At 37.8% G+C, this 23,271-nt stretch overlaps 4 pseudogenes; all 4 read left to right on the top strand.

The window, feature by feature from the left end:
• Positions 1 to 3,753: 3,753 nt before the first annotated feature.
• On the top strand, positions 3,754 to 3,871 carry LOC148501348 (5S ribosomal RNA; annotated as a pseudogene).
• A 4,981-nt stretch (positions 3,872 to 8,852) lies between these two features.
• On the top strand, positions 8,853 to 8,970 carry LOC148501347 (5S ribosomal RNA; annotated as a pseudogene).
• A 4,981-nt stretch (positions 8,971 to 13,951) lies between these two features.
• LOC148501346 (5S ribosomal RNA) lies at positions 13,952 to 14,069 on the top strand (annotated as a pseudogene).
• Positions 14,070 to 19,050: 4,981 nt separating this feature from the next.
• LOC148501345 (5S ribosomal RNA) lies at positions 19,051 to 19,168 on the top strand (annotated as a pseudogene).
• Positions 19,169 to 23,271: the final 4,103 nt, after the last annotated feature.

Below are 23,271 nucleotides of genomic sequence, written 5' to 3'. Positions count from 1 at the left end.
GCACCAGTATTTCATATAACCTGTGGAGTGCCGGCTTTATTTCAATATATTTTTCCAATTGGTTAGGATTTTTTTTCATTCATTTGGATTGCATGGCACCCCTTCTTTTCATTTACTCTACTTATCAATCAGAACATCGTGTAAATATATATATTTTTTTAAGTTATCTTTAATTTTTTCCTCACATTTTTTCTTGGTTTAGGGTAGTTCTATGGACTTTGTTTTACTCTGTTTTTGTAAGCTGCTTTATAAACCTGTTGATTATTTCTTTGGAACACCTTGGATTTGACTTTGCATATGGTTACAATCAGTTTTCTGCAACTACATTCATACCACTATTATTGTATTGACTTTTTCATTAAGATTAATTTTTGTTGTCCGTCAATAATATCCTTTTGACTCTACATCATATTGGTTATGTCTCAAATCAACAAAGGGGCTACCACAACTCCAACTGACGGGAGTGGTTTTCTTAACATACAACTACCTATAGGTGAGATATTAAGTTTCAGTGAGTCCGAAGCGGAGAATCTTTACTTCAAAGACACTTTATTGAACACTGCAGGTGCCTCCTCTGCAGATGAATTATATGTTCAATTACTCAAACTCAAGAAAAAGGAGTTAGATTACTATTTACACGGAGTTAACCTTTCTGACTACCACAAGGAGCGTAAAATTCCGAGAGGATTTAGGATTAAAAATATCCCGACTATAGGCAGAAATAATGTAGATTTCTGTAGAAGATGGGTTGCTGTCCTTAATAAATGTTCCCTCGATCTAATATTATTGGTCATAGAAGAATCTGGCAAGGAACTCAGCAATATTCGGGATAAAATTAAAAATTTTGAGAGTGCACATAAAGCTTGTCTTTCAACAGACAGTTCCAACAATTGGCTTGAAAAATTAAGCATTCAGGTGGAAGATTACAAGAAAAATTTGATTAAATACAAAAAGGAGAAACTGGCCAAAGTGACTATTGATTATCAGGAACAGAGAGTTTACTCCTGGGCCACTGGCAGAACATTAAATTCTAGGCCCCAAAGAACCCGCTTTAGAACTCCCAGACGCTTTTTAGACACCGAAGAATCTAGTGGTGCAAACTCATCACAAAGTGACCAGGATTTTCCTTCTACTTCACTCACAGTCACACAGCGTCCCCCTTTAGGGGTAGCAACACGCACAAGAAAAGGAAACGGTCCCACACTAGACGGGGGAAACAGGGGTCGAGGCAAAAAAGTGTACAAGAAAACAACATAGTGGTAAACCTATCTAGTAAGACACTCAACATGGCAGAATCTAAATTATTACAGAAAGGTTTAACCTTTAATCCAACTTGTTCTTTCAATAGCTTCAACTGGAAAAAGGACCTGTGGAGATTGAATAGAAGTCTCAAACTCAAAGAATTTTTTAGTAATTCAGATATCACTTTACCATCTACTGATACTACTCCCTTCAGAACCACATCATCTTTTGATCCTGCCTCTAACAATGCTTCCATCAAAAGCTTTATTAGATTGTTGGATTATGAAGTTTCCACACAGTACAAAGGCAGGCACTCCATACAGCATAATCTTACCAAAAACGAATACCAAGCCCTTATCTCTCTGAGTAATGATGACTCTATCATTATTCGGTCTGCAGATAAAGGGGGAGCTATCGTTATTCAAGACAAACTACAGTACATAAAAAAAATTTATCGCCAATTAGGCGACACGGAGACATATTTACCCTTAGGTTCTGATCCAGTGTTGAAATTCAAAAAAGAACTAGATGACTGCCTTGCACAAGCACTTTTGAATGGCATTATAACTAAAGATACCATGCAATTTCTTACAGTTGATAAACCCATCACTCCTTTACTCTACACATTACCAAAAATACACAAGTCTTTATCTGCCCCCCCTGGTCGTCCCATCATCTCAGCCAGGGACAGCCTGTACAGTAAGATATCACAATTTTTAGATTTCTATGTACAACCGTTGATTGGTAAGGAACCCACCTTTTTAAAAGATTCTAATTCACTATTGGAAAAACTTGGCAATTTAAACGATCTTCCACATGATTTACTTCTATGTACTATAGACGTAAACTCGTTATATACAAGCATTCCACAACAAGATGGATGTGATTGCATGGAATCTTTTTTGAAGTCACATCAGGATTATCATGGACCAAACATTGATTTCTACATATGTCTTTTGAAACAGACTTTGAACAACAATTACTTTTTATTTGACAACAAATTTTTCTTGCAGAAGAAAGGCTGCGCTATGGGCTCGCATGTAGCTCCATCTTTGGCCAATGTATACATGTTTTCTGTAGAGAAGGAACATTTTTATTGAATAATCCTGAGTTCAACAAATCTTTGGTGTTTTACATCCGTTACATCGACGACATTATGGTCCTATGGTCAGGAACTGAAACAGATTTTATTAATGCTATGACTCATATAAACTTGCATAACCACATCACGTTCACATTTGAACAAAGTTCCAGCAATGTGCACTACTTGGATATCAACATTGTGTGGTCAGGTTCTCAATTTAGTACATCCGTCTATCACAAACCTACAGATAGCAATACTTTATTGCATGCACAAAGCCATCACCCTACTTCACTCAAAAGGAGTCTTCCATATTCACAATTCCTAAGAGCACTCAGAATCACAAGTGATCCACAGCTTGCAGACAAAGAAATTGACAACATGATTGTAAAATTCATACAATGTGGATACAAACAGAAAGATCTTCATTTAGCTAAACAGAGAGCTATTGAACGGAATAAACAGACTTCTGTACTTAATGTTTCCACATCGAAAAATACGAACACCATGTTATTCATTAACCAACATAACATTGCCAGTAAATTCATCAATTCCACTTCAAAACGCCTTTGGCCCATCATCAATACTGATGACTCTATTAAACCATTGAGGAATTCCAGAATTATGCTTGGATATAAACGGGGTAGGAACCTGAAAGATTGGCTAGTCCATAATGATGTAAATTATGGTCCGCGCAAAAGTGAACAGCATTTTCTGGCTAAAAAACCTGGATGTTACCGATGCACAGGTTGTACCACTTGCAGTTTTTTAGAGACAGGTCCGGATGTCGCACATCCTCACTCAGGGAAACGCATACCAATAAATCATGTTTTAACATGTTCCTCCAAATACATTATATATATGATCCGATGTCCTTGCAGTCTGGTCTACATTGGAAAAACTACATGCACAGCCAAAACCAGAATGGCTCAACACAGATCTGCCATAAGACAGGCCCTTGAAGGTAAAGAAATCGACCAGCCGGTGGCCCGCCATTTTAAGAATTCAAGACATCCTTTATCGAGTTTGGTATACAAATTCATCGACCATATTCCACCCAACAAAAGGGGAGGTGACCGTGAAAAGAAACTTCTACAACGTGAGGTGTTTTGGATCCATAAGATGAACACTGTATCTCCTCATGGACTCAATGAACAATTATCTTTCTCATGTTTCTTTTGAAAATGAGACCACATTCATTATTTGTCAGAGTCTATTGACCCTGCAACTACTTACTGGGCATTTATTACCCATTATCCCATGTTCTTTCTTGATGGTCTTACAATCTGTTTTGGTTTTTTCCAATTCCTCATTCTTTTCTTTGTTTATTCATCTTCTTTTTATGGTTTGTTCTTTTCTCATTTCCCTATGATCTTAGATGGTAGGTTCAGAGTGATCAAGGACTTAATAATTTGGATTGTATACATTTTTGTTACAGTCATACTACACTGGATACGCCTTATACCGTCAGATCTTGGAAGCTAAGCAGTGTAGGCCAGATTAGTACTTGGATGGGAGACCTCCATGGAATACCTGGTGCTGTAACATACTGAGATCCTTAGTCGTCTCACATCTGTTCCATCCATTGTATATTTTCTGTCTCTTTACTCAGGTTGTTCTTTTTTCTGTCTTCTTCTCTTTATTCATATCGAATATAGATTCCTTTACTTTATTATTATTTTTGTTGGAGGGATTAATTATATATTCTCTTCACAGGTTGAATAGCTACCACTGGTGTGGTATGGACATTCATTCTTTTCATAAGACCTGATGGATTTTGACTCACTATTGATCCTTGACATGTCATATGGGGCATATTAGTAAAACCTTGACATTGGGAGATCCACAATGTATATTGTAAGCATTTTTAACATGGTGTTCATACGATGAACTCATGTTTTCAGCGGTTACTTCTAACTCCTCTTTGTTTTTTGCATTTAGACTTATTGAGCCTTATGTTTTGCATATGCATAACCTACCTAGATTTACTTAGTCAGTAGATTACTTTCCACAGTACATGGATTTCAGATCTCTTTGTCATCCTTACCCGGTGTTTCCAGAGTTTATAGTTTTTTCAGTTTATGTATATGTAAAAATGTGTGCACAGGTTTATGGCCGCTTTATTGTGAGTACAATGTTCACTATTTCATATTTTTATTGTCACCACTATTGTTCATGAGCACCTACTGTCATGGTAACACCACTTGGTTTTTCACACATGATTATAGCCTGCCCAGGTACCCGCTTCAACATATAGGGGAGCATGCAGTTTGTTTATTTCATTGCATTTAATTGTGCTGTTTTTGTTCGCAGCGCTGTTTACATTGGTTTCCTTAGTTACCATTCACTGCATGCGCTATGTTCTCTGTTACCACCCCCGTCTGACACACAGTAAACGGACCTTACTGGTCAGTTGCGGGGCTGGTCACATGATCGGCCTGACGCCTGCACGTAGTGAGCTCCGTTGTTGTGGAGCATCACTATGGCAACAATGCGTCTGATGGCCGCATCATCAAGAGGAGGCGGGTCCCGCTTTGATGACGTCATTTCATCCGGCGGGAGTCGCTGGGCAGGTTACACGTTTTGTCACTATGGGATGTATGCTGATATATAGGTATGTACCTTTTCATTGTTCTATGGTTCTTGATAAAAGTCGTTTGACTGAAACGTTGAACTTGACCTTGGGAGTCTGGAGTCTTCTTTGCAAGTCCTGTGAGTGCCGCTGTTTATTGCATGTATACATTTTGGCCTGTTTAGACCATCAGATGGCACCCAGGCACCAGTATTTCATATAACCTGTGGAGTGCCGGCTTTATTTCAATATATTTTTCCAATTGGTTAGGATTTTTTTTCATTCATTTGGATTGCATGGCACCCCTTCTTTTCATTTACTCTACTTATCAATCAGAACATCGTGTAAATATATATATTTTTTTAAGTTATCTTTAATTTTTTCCTCACATTTTTTCTTGGTTTAGGGTAGTTCTATGGACTTTGTTTTACTCTGTTTTTGTAAGCTGCTTTATAAACCTGTTGATTATTTCTTTGGAACACCTTGGATTTGACTTTGCATATGGTTACAATCAGTTTTCTGCAACTACATTCATACCACTATTATTGTATTGACTTTTTCATTAAGATTAATTTTTGTTGTCCGTCAATAATATCCTTTTGACTCTACATCATATTGGTTATGTCTCAAATCAACAAAGGGGCTACCACAACTCCAACTGACGGGAGTGGTTTTCTTAACATACAACTACCTATAGGTGAGATATTAAGTTTCAGTGAGTCCGAAGCGGAGAATCTTTACTTCAAAGACACTTTATTGAACACTGCAGGTGCCTCCTCTGCAGATGAATTATATGTTCAATTACTCAAACTCAAGAAAAAGGAGTTAGATTACTATTTACACGGAGTTAACCTTTCTGACTACCACAAGGAGCGTAAAATTCCGAGAGGATTTAGGATTAAAAATATCCCGACTATAGGCAGAAATAATGTAGATTTCTGTAGAAGATGGGTTGCTGTCCTTAATAAATGTTCCCTCGATCTAATATTATTGGTCATAGAAGAATCTGGCAAGGAACTCAGCAATATTCGGGATAAAATTAAAAATTTTGAGAGTGCACATAAAGCTTGTCTTTCAACAGACAGTTCCAACAATTGGCTTGAAAAATTAAGCATTCAGGTGGAAGATTACAAGAAAAATTTGATTAAATACAAAAAGGAGAAACTGGCCAAAGTGACTATTGATTATCAGGAACAGAGAGTTTACTCCTGGGCCACTGGCAGAACATTAAATTCTAGGCCCCAAAGAACCCGCTTTAGAACTCCCAGACGCTTTTTAGACACCGAAGAATCTAGTGGTGCAAACTCATCACAAAGTGACCAGGATTTTCCTTCTACTTCACTCACAGTCACACAGCGTCCCCCTTTAGGGGTAGCAACACGCACAAGAAAAGGAAACGGTCCCACACTAGACGGGGGAAACAGGGGTCGAGGCAAAAAAGTGTACAAGAAAACAACATAGTGGTAAACCTATCTAGTAAGACACTCAACATGGCAGAATCTAAATTATTACAGAAAGGTTTAACCTTTAATCCAACTTGTTCTTTCAATAGCTTCAACTGGAAAAAGGACCTGTGGAGATTGAATAGAAGTCTCAAACTCAAAGAATTTTTTAGTAATTCAGATATCACTTTACCATCTACTGATACTACTCCCTTCAGAACCACATCATCTTTTGATCCTGCCTCTAACAATGCTTCCATCAAAAGCTTTATTAGATTGTTGGATTATGAAGTTTCCACACAGTACAAAGGCAGGCACTCCATACAGCATAATCTTACCAAAAACGAATACCAAGCCCTTATCTCTCTGAGTAATGATGACTCTATCATTATTCGGTCTGCAGATAAAGGGGGAGCTATCGTTATTCAAGACAAACTACAGTACATAAAAAAAATTTATCGCCAATTAGGCGACACGGAGACATATTTACCCTTAGGTTCTGATCCAGTGTTGAAATTCAAAAAAGAACTAGATGACTGCCTTGCACAAGCACTTTTGAATGGCATTATAACTAAAGATACCATGCAATTTCTTACAGTTGATAAACCCATCACTCCTTTACTCTACACATTACCAAAAATACACAAGTCTTTATCTGCCCCCCCTGGTCGTCCCATCATCTCAGCCAGGGACAGCCTGTACAGTAAGATATCACAATTTTTAGATTTCTATGTACAACCGTTGATTGGTAAGGAACCCACCTTTTTAAAAGATTCTAATTCACTATTGGAAAAACTTGGCAATTTAAACGATCTTCCACATGATTTACTTCTATGTACTATAGACGTAAACTCGTTATATACAAGCATTCCACAACAAGATGGATGTGATTGCATGGAATCTTTTTTGAAGTCACATCAGGATTATCATGGACCAAACATTGATTTCTACATATGTCTTTTGAAACAGACTTTGAACAACAATTACTTTTTATTTGACAACAAATTTTTCTTGCAGAAGAAAGGCTGCGCTATGGGCTCGCATGTAGCTCCATCTTTGGCCAATGTATACATGTTTTCTGTAGAGAAGGAACATTTTTATTGAATAATCCTGAGTTCAACAAATCTTTGGTGTTTTACATCCGTTACATCGACGACATTATGGTCCTATGGTCAGGAACTGAAACAGATTTTATTAATGCTATGACTCATATAAACTTGCATAACCACATCACGTTCACATTTGAACAAAGTTCCAGCAATGTGCACTACTTGGATATCAACATTGTGTGGTCAGGTTCTCAATTTAGTACATCCGTCTATCACAAACCTACAGATAGCAATACTTTATTGCATGCACAAAGCCATCACCCTACTTCACTCAAAAGGAGTCTTCCATATTCACAATTCCTAAGAGCACTCAGAATCACAAGTGATCCACAGCTTGCAGACAAAGAAATTGACAACATGATTGTAAAATTCATACAATGTGGATACAAACAGAAAGATCTTCATTTAGCTAAACAGAGAGCTATTGAACGGAATAAACAGACTTCTGTACTTAATGTTTCCACATCGAAAAATACGAACACCATGTTATTCATTAACCAACATAACATTGCCAGTAAATTCATCAATTCCACTTCAAAACGCCTTTGGCCCATCATCAATACTGATGACTCTATTAAACCATTGAGGAATTCCAGAATTATGCTTGGATATAAACGGGGTAGGAACCTGAAAGATTGGCTAGTCCATAATGATGTAAATTATGGTCCGCGCAAAAGTGAACAGCATTTTCTGGCTAAAAAACCTGGATGTTACCGATGCACAGGTTGTACCACTTGCAGTTTTTTAGAGACAGGTCCGGATGTCGCACATCCTCACTCAGGGAAACGCATACCAATAAATCATGTTTTAACATGTTCCTCCAAATACATTATATATATGATCCGATGTCCTTGCAGTCTGGTCTACATTGGAAAAACTACATGCACAGCCAAAACCAGAATGGCTCAACACAGATCTGCCATAAGACAGGCCCTTGAAGGTAAAGAAATCGACCAGCCGGTGGCCCGCCATTTTAAGAATTCAAGACATCCTTTATCGAGTTTGGTATACAAATTCATCGACCATATTCCACCCAACAAAAGGGGAGGTGACCGTGAAAAGAAACTTCTACAACGTGAGGTGTTTTGGATCCATAAGATGAACACTGTATCTCCTCATGGACTCAATGAACAATTATCTTTCTCATGTTTCTTTTGAAAATGAGACCACATTCATTATTTGTCAGAGTCTATTGACCCTGCAACTACTTACTGGGCATTTATTACCCATTATCCCATGTTCTTTCTTGATGGTCTTACAATCTGTTTTGGTTTTTTCCAATTCCTCATTCTTTTCTTTGTTTATTCATCTTCTTTTTATGGTTTGTTCTTTTCTCATTTCCCTATGATCTTAGATGGTAGGTTCAGAGTGATCAAGGACTTAATAATTTGGATTGTATACATTTTTGTTACAGTCATACTACACTGGATACGCCTTATACCGTCAGATCTTGGAAGCTAAGCAGTGTAGGCCAGATTAGTACTTGGATGGGAGACCTCCATGGAATACCTGGTGCTGTAACATACTGAGATCCTTAGTCGTCTCACATCTGTTCCATCCATTGTATATTTTCTGTCTCTTTACTCAGGTTGTTCTTTTTTCTGTCTTCTTCTCTTTATTCATATCGAATATAGATTCCTTTACTTTATTATTATTTTTGTTGGAGGGATTAATTATATATTCTCTTCACAGGTTGAATAGCTACCACTGGTGTGGTATGGACATTCATTCTTTTCATAAGACCTGATGGATTTTGACTCACTATAGATCCTTGACATGTCATATGGGGCATATTAGTAAAACCTTGACATTGGGAGATCCACAATGTATATTGTAAGCATTTTTAACATGGTGTTCATACGATGAACTCATGTTTTCAGCGGTTACTTCTAACTCCTCTTTGTTTTTTGCATTTAGACTTATTGAGCCTTATGTTTTGCATATGCATAACCTACCTAGATTTACTTAGTCAGTAGATTACTTTCCACAGTACATGGATTTCAGATCTCTTTGTCATCCTTACCCGGTGTTTCCAGAGTTTATAGTTTTTTCAGTTTATGTATATGTAAAAATGTGTGCACAGGTTTATGGCCGCTTTATTGTGAGTACAATGTTCACTATTTCATATTTTTATTGTCACCACTATTGTTCATGAGCACCTACTGTCATGGTAACACCACTTGGTTTTTCACACATGATTATAGCCTGCCCAGGTACCCGCTTCAACATATAGGGGAGCATGCAGTTTGTTTATTTCATTGCATTTAATTGTGCTGTTTTTGTTCGCAGCGCTGTTTACATTGGTTTCCTTAGTTACCGTTCACTGCATGCGCTATGTTCTCTGTTACCACCCCCGTCTGACACACAGTAAATGGACCTTACTGGTCAGTTGCGGGGCTGGTCACATGATCGGCCTGACGCCTGCACGTAGTGAGCTCCGTTGTTGTGGAGCATCACTATGGCAACAATGCGTCTGATGGCCGCATCATCAAGAGGAGGCGGGTCCCGCTTTGATGACGTCATTTCATCCGGCGGGAGTCGCTGGGCAGGTTACACGTTTTGTCACTATGGGATGTATGCTGGTATATAGGTATGTACCTTTTCATTGTTCTATGGTTCTTGATAAAAGTCGTTTGACTGAAACGTTGAACTTGACCTTGGGAGTCTGGAGTCTTCTTTGCAAGTCCTGTGAGTGCCGCTGTTTATTGCATGTATACATTTTGGCCTGTTTAGACCATCAGATGGCACCCAGGCACCAGTATTTCATATAACCTGTGGAGTGCCGGCTTTATTTCAATATATTTTTCCAATTGGTTAGGATTTTTTTTCATTCATTTGGATTGCATGGCACCCCTTCTTTTCATTTACTCTACTTATCAATCAGAACATCGTGTAAATATATATATTTTTTTAAGTTATCTTTAATTTTTTCCTCACATTTTTTCTTGGTTTAGGGTAGTTCTATGGACTTTGTTTTACTCTGTTTTTGTAAGCTGCTTTATAAACCTGTTGATTATTTCTTTGGAACACCTTGGATTTGACTTTGCATATGGTTACAATCAGTTTTCTGCAACTACATTCATACCACTATTATTGTATTGACTTTTTCATTAAGATTAATTTTTGTTGTCCGTCAATAATATCCTTTTGACTCTACATCATATTGGTTATGTCTCAAATCAACAAAGGGGCTACCACAACTCCAACTGACGGGAGTGGTTTTCTTAACATACAACTACCTATAGGTGAGATATTAAGTTTCAGTGAGTCCGAAGCGGAGAATCTTTACTTCAAAGACACTTTATTGAACACTGCAGGTGCCTCCTCTGCAGATGAATTATATGTTCAATTACTCAAACTCAAGAAAAAGGAGTTAGATTACTATTTACACGGAGTTAACCTTTCTGACTACCACAAGGAGCGTAAAATTCTGAGAGGATTTAGGATTAAAAATATCCCGACTATAGGCAGAAATAATGTAGATTTCTGTAGAAGATGGGTTGCTGTCCTTAATAAATGTTCCCTCGATCTAATATTATTGGTCATAGAAGAATCTGGCAAGGAACTCAGCAATATTCGGGATAAAATTAAAAATTTTGAGAGTGCACATAAAGCTTGTCTTTCAACAGACAGTTCCAACAATTGGCTTGAAAAATTAAGCATTCAGGTGGAAGATTACAAGAAAAATTTGATTAAATACAAAAAGGAGAAACTGGCCAAAGTGACTATTGATTATCAGGAACAGAGAGTTTACTCCTGGGCCACTGGCAGAACATTAAATTCTAGGCCCCAAAGAACCCGCTTTAGAACTCCCAGACGCTTTTTAGACACCGAAGAATCTAGTGGTGCAAACTCATCACAAAGTGACCAGGATTTTCCTTCTACTTCACTCACAGTCACACAGCGTCCCCCTTTAGGGGTAGCAACACGCGCAAGAAAAGGAAACGGTCCCACACTAGACGGGGGAAACAGGGGTCGAGGCAAAAAAGTGTACAAGAAAACAACATAGTGGTAAACCTATCTAGTAAGACACTCAACATGGCAGAATCTAAATTATTACAGAAAGGTTTAACCTTTAATCCAACTTGTTCTTTCAATAGCTTCAACTGGAAAAAGGACCTGTGGAGATTGAATAGAAGTCTCAAACTCAAAGAATTTTTTAGTAATTCAGATATCACTTTACCATCTACTGATACTACTCCCTTCAGAACCACATCATCTTTTGATCCTGCCTCTAACAATGCTTCCATCAAAAGCTTTATTAGATTGTTGGATTATGAAGTTTCCACACAGTACAAAGGCAGGCACTCCATACAGCATAATCTTACCAAAAACGAATACCAAGCCCTTATCTCTCTGAGTAATGATGACTCTATCATTATTCGGTCTGCAGATAAAGGGGGAGCTATCGTTATTCAAGACAAACAACAGTACATAAAAAAAATTTATCGCCAATTAGGCGACACGGAGACATATTTACCCTTAGGTTCTGATCCAGTGTTGAAATTCAAAAAAGAACTAGATGACTGCCTTGCACAAGCACTTTTGAATGGCATTATAACTAAAGATACCATGCAATTTCTTACAGTTGATAAACCCATCACTCCTTTACTCTACACATTACCAAAAATACACAAGTCTTTATCTGCCCCCCCTGGTCGTCCCATCATCTCAGCCAGGGACAGCCTGTACAGTAAGATATCACAATTTTTAGATTTCTATGTACAACCGTTGATTGGTAAGGAACCCACCTTTTTAAAAGATTCTAATTCACTATTGGAAAAACTTGGCAATTTAAACGATCTTCCACATGATTTACTTCTATGTACTATAGACGTAAACTCGTTATATACAAGCATTCCACAACAAGATGGATGTGATTGCATGGAATCTTTTTTGAAGTCACATCAGGATTATCATGGACCAAACATTGATTTCTACATATGTCTTTTGAAACAGACTTTGAACAACAATTACTTTTTATTTGACAACAAATTTTTCTTGCAGAAGAAAGGCTGCGCTATGGGCTCGCATGTAGCTCCATCTTTGGCCAATGTATACATGTTTTCTGTAGAGAAGGAACATTTTTATTGAATAATCCTGAGTTCAACAAATCTTTGGTGTTTTACATCCGTTACATCGACGACATTATGGTCCTATGGTCAGGAACTGAAACAGATTTTATTAATGCTATGACTCATATAAACTTGCATAACCACATCACGTTCACATTTGAACAAAGTTCCAGCAATGTGCACTACTTGGATATCAACATTGTGTGGTCAGGTTCTCAATTTAGTACATCCGTCTATCACAAACCTACAGATAGCAATACTTTATTGCATGCACAAAGCCATCACCCTACTTCACTCAAAAGGAGTCTTCCATATTCACAATTCCTAAGAGCACTCAGAATCACAAGTGATCCACAGCTTGCAGACAAAGAAATTGACAACATGATTGTAAAATTCATACAATGTGGATACAAACAGAAAGATCTTCATTTAGCTAAACAGAGAGCTATTGAACGGAATAAACAGACTTCTGTACTTAATGTTTCCACATCGAAAAATACGAACACCATGTTATTCATTAACCAACATAACATTGCCAGTAAATTCATCAATTCCACTTCAAAACGCCTTTGGCCCATCATCAATACTGATGACTCTATTAAACCATTGAGGAATTCCAGAATTATGCTTGGATATAAATGGGGTAGGAACCTGAAAGATTGGCTAGTCCATAATGATGTAAATTATGGTCCGCGCAAAAGTGAACAGCATTTTCTGGCTAAAAAACCCGGATGTTACCGATGCACAGGTTGTACCACTTGCAGTTTTTTAGAGACAGGTCCGGATGTCGCACATCCTCACTCAGGGAAACGCATACCAATAAATCATGTTTTAACATGTTCCTCCAAATACATTATATATATGATCCGATGTCCTTGCAGTCTGGTCTACATTGGAAAAACTACATGCACAGCCAAAACCAGAATGGCTCAACACAGATCTGCCATAAGACAGGCCCTTGAAGGTAAAGAAATCGACCAGCCGGTGGCCCGCCATTTTAAGAATTCAAGACATCCTTTATCGAGTTTGGTATACAAATTCATCGACCATATTCCACCCAACAAAAGGGGAGGTGACCGTGAAAAGAAACTTCTACAACGTGAGGTGTTTTGGATCCATAAGATGAACACTGTATCTCCTCATGGACTCAATGAACAATTATCTTTCTCATGTTTCTTTTGAAAATGAGACCACATTCATTATTTGTCAGAGTCTATTGACCCTGCAACTACTTACTGGGCATTTATTACCCATTATCCCATGTTCTTTCTTGATGGTCTTACAATCTGTTTTGGTTTTTTCCAATTCCTCATTCTTTTCTTTGTTTATTCGTCTTCTTTTTATGGTTTGTTCTTTTCTCATTTCCCTATGATCTTAGATGGTAGGTTCAGAGTGATCAAGGACTTAATAATTTGGATTGTATACATCTTTGTTACAGTCATACTACACTGGATACGCCTTATACCGTCAGATCTTGGAAGCTAAGCAGTGTAGGCCAGATTAGTACTTGGATGGGAGACCTCCATGGAATACCTGGTGCTGTAACATACTGAGATCCTTAGTCGTCTCACATCTGTTCCATCCATTGTATATTTTCTGTCTCTTTACTCAGGTTGTTCTTTTTTCTGTCTTCTTCTCTTTATTCATATCGAATATAGATTCCTTTACTTTATTATTATTTTTGTTGGAGGGATTAATTATATATTCTCTTCACAGGTTGAATAGCTACCACTGGTGTGGTATGGACATTCATTCTTTTCATAAGACCTGATGGATTTTGACTCACTATTGCTCCTTGACATGTCATATGGGGCATATTAGTAAAACCTTGACATTGGGAGATCCACAATGTATATTGTAAGCATTTTTAACATGGTGTTCATTCGATGAACTCATGTTTTCAGTGGTTACTTCTAACTCCTCTTTGTTTTTTGCATTTAGACTTATTGAGCCTTATGTTTTGCATATGCATAACCTACCTAGATTTACTTAGTCAGTAGATTACTTTCCACAGTACATGGATTTCAGATCTCTTTGTCATCCTTACCCGGTGTTTCCAGAGTTTATAGTTTTTTCAGTTTATGTATATGTAAAAATGTGTGCACAGGTTTATGGCCGCTTTATTGTGAGTACAATGTTCACTATTTCATATTTTTATTGTCACCACTATCGTTCATGAGCACCTACTGTCATGGTAACACCACTTGGTTTTTCACACATGATTATAGCCTGCCCAGGTACCCGCTTCAACATATAGGGGAGCATGCAGTTTGTTTATTTCATTGCATTTAATTGTGCTGTTTTTGTTCGCAGCGCTGTTTACATTGGTTTCCTTAGTTACCGTTCACTGCATGCGCTATGTTCTCTGTTACCACCCCCGTCTGACACACAGTAAACGGACCTTACTGGTCAGTTGCGGGGCTGGTCACATGATCGGCCTGACGCCTGCACGTAGTGAGCTCCGTTGTTGTGGAGCATCACTATGGCAACAATGCGTCTGATGGCCGCATCATCAAGAGGAGGCGGGTCCCGCTTTGATGACGTCATTTCATCCGGCGGGAGTCGCTGGGCAGGTTACACGTTTTGTCACTATGGGATGTATGCTGGTATATAGGTATGTACCTTTTCATTGTTCTATGGTTCTTGATAAAAGTCGTTTGACTGAAACGTTGAACTTGACCTTGGGAGTCTAGAGTCTTCTTTGCAAGTCCTGTGAGTGCCGCTGTTTATTGCATGTATACATTTTGGCCTGTTTAGACCATCAGATGGCACCCAGGCACCAGTATTTCATATAACCTGTGGAGTGCCGGCTTTATTTCAATATATTTTTCCAATTGGTTAGGATTTTTTTTCATACATTTGGATTGCATGGCACCCCTTCTTTTCATTTACTCTACTTATCAATCAGAACATCGTGTAAATATATATATTTTTTTAAGTTATCTTTAATTTTTTCCTCACATTTTTTCTTGGTTTAGGGTAGTTCTATGGACTTTGTTTTACTCTGTTTTTGTAAGCTGCTTTATAAACCTGTTGATTATTTCTTTGGAACACCTTGGATTTGACTTTGCATATGGTTACAATCAGTTTTCTGCAACTACATTCATACCACTATTATTGTATTGACTTTTTCATTAAGATTAATTTTTGTTGTCCGTCAATAATATCCTTTTGACTCTACATCATATTGGTTATGTCTCAAATCAACAAAGGGGCTACCACAACTCCAACTGACGGGAGTGGTTTTCTTAACATACAACTACCTATAGGTGAGATATTAAGTTTCAGTGAGTCCGAAGCGGAGAATCTTTACTTCAAAGACACTTTTTTGAACACTGCAGGTGCCTCCTCTGCAGATGAATTATATGTTCAATTACTCAAACTCAAGAAAAAGGAGTTAGATTACTATTTACACGGAGTTAACCTTTCTGACTACCACAAGGAGCGTAAAATTCCGAGAGGATTTAGGATTAAAAATATCCCGACTATAGGCAGAAATAATGTAGATTTCTGTAGAAGATGGGTTGCTGTCCTTAATAAATGTTCCCTCGATCTAATATTATTGGTCATAGAAGAATCTGGCAAGGAACTCAGCAATATTCGGGATAAAATTAAAAATTTTGAGAGTGCACATAAAGCTTGTCTTTCAACAGACAGTTCCAACAATTGGCTTGAAAAATTAAGCATTCAGGTGGAAGATTACAAGAAAAATTTGATTAAATACAAAAAGGAGAAACTGGCCAAAGTGACTATTGATTATCAGGAACAGAGAGTTTACTCCTGGGCCACTGGCAGAACATTAAATTCTAGGCCCCAAAGAACCCGCTTTAGAACTCCCAGACGCTTTTTAGACACCGAAGAATCTAGTGGTGCAAACTCATCACAAAGTGACCAGGATTTTCCTTCTACTTCACTCACAGTCACACAGCGTCCCCCTTTAGGGGTAGCAACACGCGCAAGAAAAGGAAACGGTCCCACACTAGACGGGGGAAACAGGGGTCGAGGCAAAAAAGTGTACAAGAAAACAACATAGTGGTAAACCTATCTAGTAAGACACTCAACATGGCAGAATCTAAATTATTACAGAAAGGTTTAACCTTTAATCCAACTTGTTCTTTCAATAGCTTAAACTGGAAAAAGGACCTGTGGAGATTGAATAGAAGTCTCAAACTCAAAGAATTTTTTAGTAATTCAGATATCACTTTACCATCTACTGATACTACTCCCTTCAGAACCACATCATCTTTTGATCCTGCCTCTAACAATGCTTCCATCAAAAGCTTTATTAGATTGTTGGATTATGAAGTTTCCACACAGTACAAAGGCAGGCACTCCATACAGCATAATCTTACCAAAAACGAATACCAAGCCCTTATCTCTCTGAGTAATGATGACTCTATCATTATTCGGTCTGCAGATAAAGGGGGAGCTATCGTTATTCAAGACAAACAACAGTACATAAAAAAAATTTATCGCCAATTAGGCGACACGGAGACATATTTACCCTTAGGTTCTGATCCAGTGTTGAAATTCAAAAAAGAACTAGATGACTGCCTTGCACAAGCACTTTTGAATGGCATTATAACTAAAGATACCATGCAATTTCTTACAGTTGATAAACCCATCACTCCTTTACTCTACACATTACCAAAAATACACAAGTCTTTATCTGCCCCCCCTGGTCGTCCCATCATCTCAGCCAGGGACAGCCTGTACAGTAAGATATCACAATTTTTAGATTTCTATGTACAACCGTTGATTGGTAAGGAACCCACCTTTTTAAAAGATTCTAATTCACTATTGGAAAAACTTGGCAATTTAAACGATCTTCCACATAATTTACTTCTATGTACTATAGACGTAAACTCGTTATATACAAGCATTCCACAACAAGATGGATGTGATTGCATGGAATCTTTTTTGAAGTCACATCAGGATTATCATGGACCAAACATTGATTTCTACATATGTCTTTTGAAACAGACTTTGAACAACAATTACTTTTTATTTGACAACAAATTTTTCTTGCAGAAGAAAGGCTGCGCTATGGGCTCGCATGTAGCTCCATCTTTGGCCAATGTATACATGTTTTCTGTAGAGAAGGAACATTTTTATTGAATAATCCTGAGTTCAACAAATCTTTGGTGTTTTACATCCGTTACATCGACGACATTATGGTCCTATGGTCAGGAACTGAAACAGATTTTATTAATGCTATGACTCATATAAACTTGCATAACCACATCACGTTCACATTTGAACAAAGTTCCAGCAATGTGCACTACTTGGATATCAACATTGTGTGGTCAGGTTCTCAATTTAGTACATCCGTCTATCACAAACCTACAGATAGCAATACTTTATTGCATGCACAAAGCCATCACCCTACTTCACTCAAAAGGAGTCTTCCATATTCACAATTCCTAAGAGCACTCAGAATCACAAGTGATCCACAGCTTGCAGACAAAGAAATTGACAACATGATTGTAAAATTCATACAATGTGGATACAAACAGAAAGATCTTCATTTAGCTAAACAGAGAGCTATTGAACGTAATAAACAGACTTCTGTACTTAATGTTTCCACATCGAAAAATACGAACACCATGTTATTCATTAACCAACATAACATTGCCAGTAAATTCATCAATTCCACTTCAAAACGCCTTTGGCCCATCATCAATACTGATGACTCTATTAAACCATTGAGGAATTCCAGAATTATGCTTGGATATAAACGGGGTAGGAACCTGAAAGATTGGCTAGTCCATAATGATGTAAATTATGGTCCGCGCAAAAGTGAACAGCATTTTCTGGCTAAAAAACCCGGATGTTACCGATGCACAGGTTGTACCACTTGCAGTTTTTTAGAGACAGGTCCGGATGTCGCACATCCTCACTCAGGGAAACGCATACCAATAAATCATGTTTTAACATGTTCCTCCAAATACATTATATATATGATCCGATGTCCTTGCAGTCTGGTCTACATTGGAAAAACTACATGCACAGCCAAAACCAGAATGGCTCAACACAGATCTGCCATAAGACAGGCCCTTGAAGGTAAAGAAATCGACCAGCCGGTGGCCCGCCATTTTAAGAATTCAAGACATCCTTTATCGAGTTTGGTATACAAATTCATCGACCATATTCCACCCAACAAAAGGGGAGGTGACCGTGAAAAGAAACTTCTACAACGTGAGGTGTTTTGGATCCATAAGATGAACACTGTATCTCCTCATGGACTCAATGAACAATTATCTTTCTCATGTTTCTTTTGAAAATGAGACCACATTCATTATTTGTCAGAGTCTATTGACCCTGCAACTACTTACTGGGCATTTATTACCCATTATCCCATGTTCTTTCTTGATGGTCTTACAATCTGTTTTGGTTTTTTCCAATTCCTCATTCTTTTCTTTGTTTATTCATCTTCTTTTTATGGTTTGTTCTTTTCTCATTTCCCTATGATCTTAGATGGTAGGTTCAGAGTGATCAAGGACTTAATAATTTGGATTGTATACATTTTTGTTACAGTCATACTACACTGGATACGCCTTATACCGTCAGATCTTGGAAGCTAAGCAGTGTAGGCCAGATTAGTACTTGGATGGGAGACCTCCATGGAATACCTGGTGCTGTAACATACTGAGATCCTTAGTCGTCTCACATCTGTTCCATCCATTGTATATTTTCTGTCTCTTTACTCAGGTTGTTCTTTTTTCTGTCTTCTTCTCTTTATTCATATCGAATATAGATTCCTTTACTTTATTATTATTTTTGTTGGAGGGATTACTTATATATTCTCTTCACAGGTTGAATAGCTACCACTGGTGTGGTATGGACATTCATTCTTTTCATAAGACCTGATGGATTTTGACTCACTATTGCTCCTTGACATGTCATATGGGGCATATTAGTAAAACCTTGACATTGGGAGATCCACAATGTATATTGTAAGCATTTTTAACATGGTGTTCATTCGATGAACTCATGTTTTCAGTGGTTACTTCTAACTCCTCTTTGTTTTTTGCATTTAGACTTATTGAGCCTTATGTTTTGCATATGCATAACCTACCTAGATTTACTTAGTCAGTAGATTACTTTCCACAGTACATGGATTTCAGATCTCTTTGTCATCCTTACCCGGTGTTTCCAGAGTTTATAGTTTTTTCAGTTTATGTATATGTAAAAATGTGTGCACAGGTTTATGGCCGCTTTATTGTGAGTACAATGTTCACTATTTCATATTTTTATTGTCACCACTATCGTTCATGAGCACCTACTGTCATGGTAACACCACTTGGTTTTTCACACATGATTATAGCCTGCCCAGGTACCCGCTTCAACATATAGGGGAGCATGCAGTTTGTTTATTTCATTGCATTTAATTGTGCTGTTTTTGTTCGCAGCGCTGTTTACATTGGTTTCCTTAGTTACCGTTCACTGCATGCGCTATGTTCTCTGTTACCACCCCCGTCTGACACACAGTAAACGGACCTTACTGGTCAGTTGCGGGGCTGGTCACATGATCGGCCTGACGCCTGCACGTAGTGAGCTCCGTTGTTGTGGAGCATCACTATGGCAACAATGCGTCTGATGGCCGCATCATCAAGAGGAGGCGGGTCCCGCTTTGATGACGTCATTTCATCCGGCGGGAGTCGCTGGGCAGGTTACACGTTTTGTCACTATGGGATGTATGCTGGTATATAGGTATGTACCTTTTCATTGTTCTATGGTTCTTGATAAAAGTCGTTTGACTGAAACGTTGAACTTGACCTTGGGAGTCTGGAGTCTTCTTTGCAAGTCCTGTGAGTGCCGCTGTTTATTGCATGTATACATTTTGGCCTGTTTAGACCATCAGATGGCACCCAGGCACCAGTATTTCATATAACCTGTGGAGTGCCGGCTTTATTTCAATATATTTTTCCAATTGGTTAGGATTTTTTTTCATTCATTTGGATTGCATGGCACCCCTTCTTTTCATTTACTCTACTTATCAATCAGAACATCGTGTAAATATATATATTTTTTTAAGTTATCTTTAATTTTTTCCTCACATTTTTTCTTGGTTTAGGGTAGTTCTATGGACTTTGTTTTACTCTGTTTTTGTAAGCTGCTTTATAAACCTGTTGATTATTTCTTTGGAACACCTTGGATTTGACTTTGCATATGGTTACAATCAGTTTTCTGCAACTACATTCATACCACTATTATTGTATTGACTTTTTCATTAAGATTAATTTTTGTTGTCCGTCAATAATATCCTTTTGACTCTACATCATATTGGTTATGTCTCAAATCAACAAAGGGGCTACCACAACTCCAACTGACGGGAGTGGTTTTCTTAACATACAACTACCTATAGGTGAGATATTAAGTTTCAGTGAGTCCGAAGCGGAGAATCTTTACTTCAAAGACACTTTTTTGAACACTGCAGGTGCCTCCTCTGCAGATGAATTATATGTTCAATTACTCAAACTCAAGAAAAAGGAGTTAGATTACTATTTACACGGAGTTAACCTTTCTGACTACCACAAGGAGCGTAAAATTCCGAGAGGATTTAGGATTAAAAATATCCCGACTATAGGCAGAAATAATGTAGATTTCTGTAGAAGATGGGTTGCTGTCCTTAATAAATGTTCCCTCGATCTAATATTATTGGTCATAGAAGAATCTGGCAAGGAACTCAGCAATATTCGGGATAAAATTAAAAATTTTGAGAGTGCACATAAAGCTTGTCTTTCAACAGACAGTTCCAACAATTGGCTTGAAAAATTAAGCATTCAGGTGGAAGATTACAAGAAAAATTTGATTAAATACAAAAAGGAGAAACTGGCCAAAGTGACTATTGATTATCAGGAACAGAGAGTTTACTCCTGGGCCACTGGCAGAACATTAAATTCTAGGCCCCAAAGAACCCGCTTTAGAACTCCCAGACGCTTTTTAGACACCGAAGAATCTAGTGGTGCAAACTCATCACAAAGTGACCAGGATTTTCCTTCTACTTCACTCACAGTCACACAGCGTCCCCCTTTAGGGGTAGCAACACGCGCAAGAAAAGGAAACGGTCCCACACTAGACGGGGGAAACAGGGGTCGAGGCAAAAAAGTGTACAAGAAAACAACATAGTGGTAAACCTATCTAGTAAGACACTCAACATGGCAGAATCTAAATTATTACAGAAAGGTTTAACCTTTAATCCAACTTGTTCTTTCAATAGCTTAAACTGGAAAAAGGACCTGTGGAGATTGAATAGAAGTCTCAAACTCAAAGAATTTTTTAGTAATTCAGATATCACTTTACCATCTACTGATACTACTCCCTTCAGAACCACATCATCTTTTGATCCTGCCTCTAACAATGCTTCCATCAAAAGCTTTATTAGATTGTTGGATTATGAAGTTTCCACACAGTACAAAGGCAGGCACTCCATACAGCATAATCTTACCAAAAACGAATACCAAGCCCTTATCTCTCTGAGTAATGATGACTCTATCATTATTCGGTCTGCAGATAAAGGGGGAGCTATTGTTATTCAAGACAAACAACAGTACATAAAAAAAATTTATCGCCAATTAGGCGACACGGAGACATATTTACCCTTAGGTTCTGATCCAGTGTTGAAATTCAAAAAAGAACTAGATGACTGCCTTGCACAAGCACTTTTGAATGGCATTATAACTAAAGATACCATGCAATTTCTTACAGTTGATAAACCCATCACTCCTTTACTCTACACATTACCAAAAATACACAAGTCTTTATCTGCCCCCCCTGGTCGTCCCATCATCTCAGCCAGGGACAGCCTGTACAGTAAGATATCACAATTTTTAGATTTCTATGTACAACCGTTGATTGGTAAGGAACCCACCTTTTTAAAAGATTCTAATTCACTATTGGAAAAACTTGGCAATTTAAACGATCTTCCACATGATTTACTTCTATGTACTATAGACGTAAACTCGTTATATACAAGCATTCCACAACAAGATGGATGTGATTGCATGGAATCTTTTTTGAAGTCACATCAGGATTATCATGGACCAAACATTGATTTCTACATATGTCTTTTGAAACAGACTTTGAACAACAATTACTTTTTATTTGACAACAAATTTTTCTTGCAGAAGAAAGGCTGCGCTATGGGCTCGCATGTAGCTCCATCTTTGGCCAATGTATACATGTTTTCTGTAGAGAAGGAACATTTTTATTGAATAATCCTGAGTTCAACAAATCTTTGGTGTTTTACATCCGTTACATCGACGACATTATGGTCCTATGGTCAGGAACTGAAACAGATTTTATTAATGCTATGACTCATATAAACTTGCATAACCACATCACGTTCACATTTGAACAAAGTTCCAGCAATGTGCACTACTTGGATATCAACATTGTGTGGTCAGGTTCTCAATTTAGTACATCCGTCTATCACAAACCTACAGATAGCAATACTTTATTGCATGCACAAAGCCATCACCCTACTTCACTCAAAAGGAGTCTTCCATATTCACAATTCCTAAGAGCACTCAGAATCACAAGTGATCCACAGCTTGCAGACAAAGAAATTGACAACATGATTGTAAAATTCATACAATGTGGATACAAACAGAAAGATCTTCATTTAGCTAAACAGAGAGCTATTGAACGTAATAAACAGACTTCTGTACTTAATGTTTCCACATCGAAAAATACGAACACCATGTTATTCATTAACCAACATAACATTGCCAGTAAATTCATCAAT

The sequence above is a fragment of the Taudactylus pleione genome, unplaced genomic scaffold (assembly GCF_031769625.1).
Source record: "Taudactylus pleione unplaced genomic scaffold, aTauple2 ptg000520l, whole genome shotgun sequence".
Taxonomy (NCBI): Eukaryota; Metazoa; Chordata; class Amphibia; order Anura; family Myobatrachidae; genus Taudactylus; species Taudactylus pleione.
The sequence above is the reverse complement of the archived record's forward strand: the minus strand, read 5'-3'. Positions and strand labels throughout refer to the sequence as shown.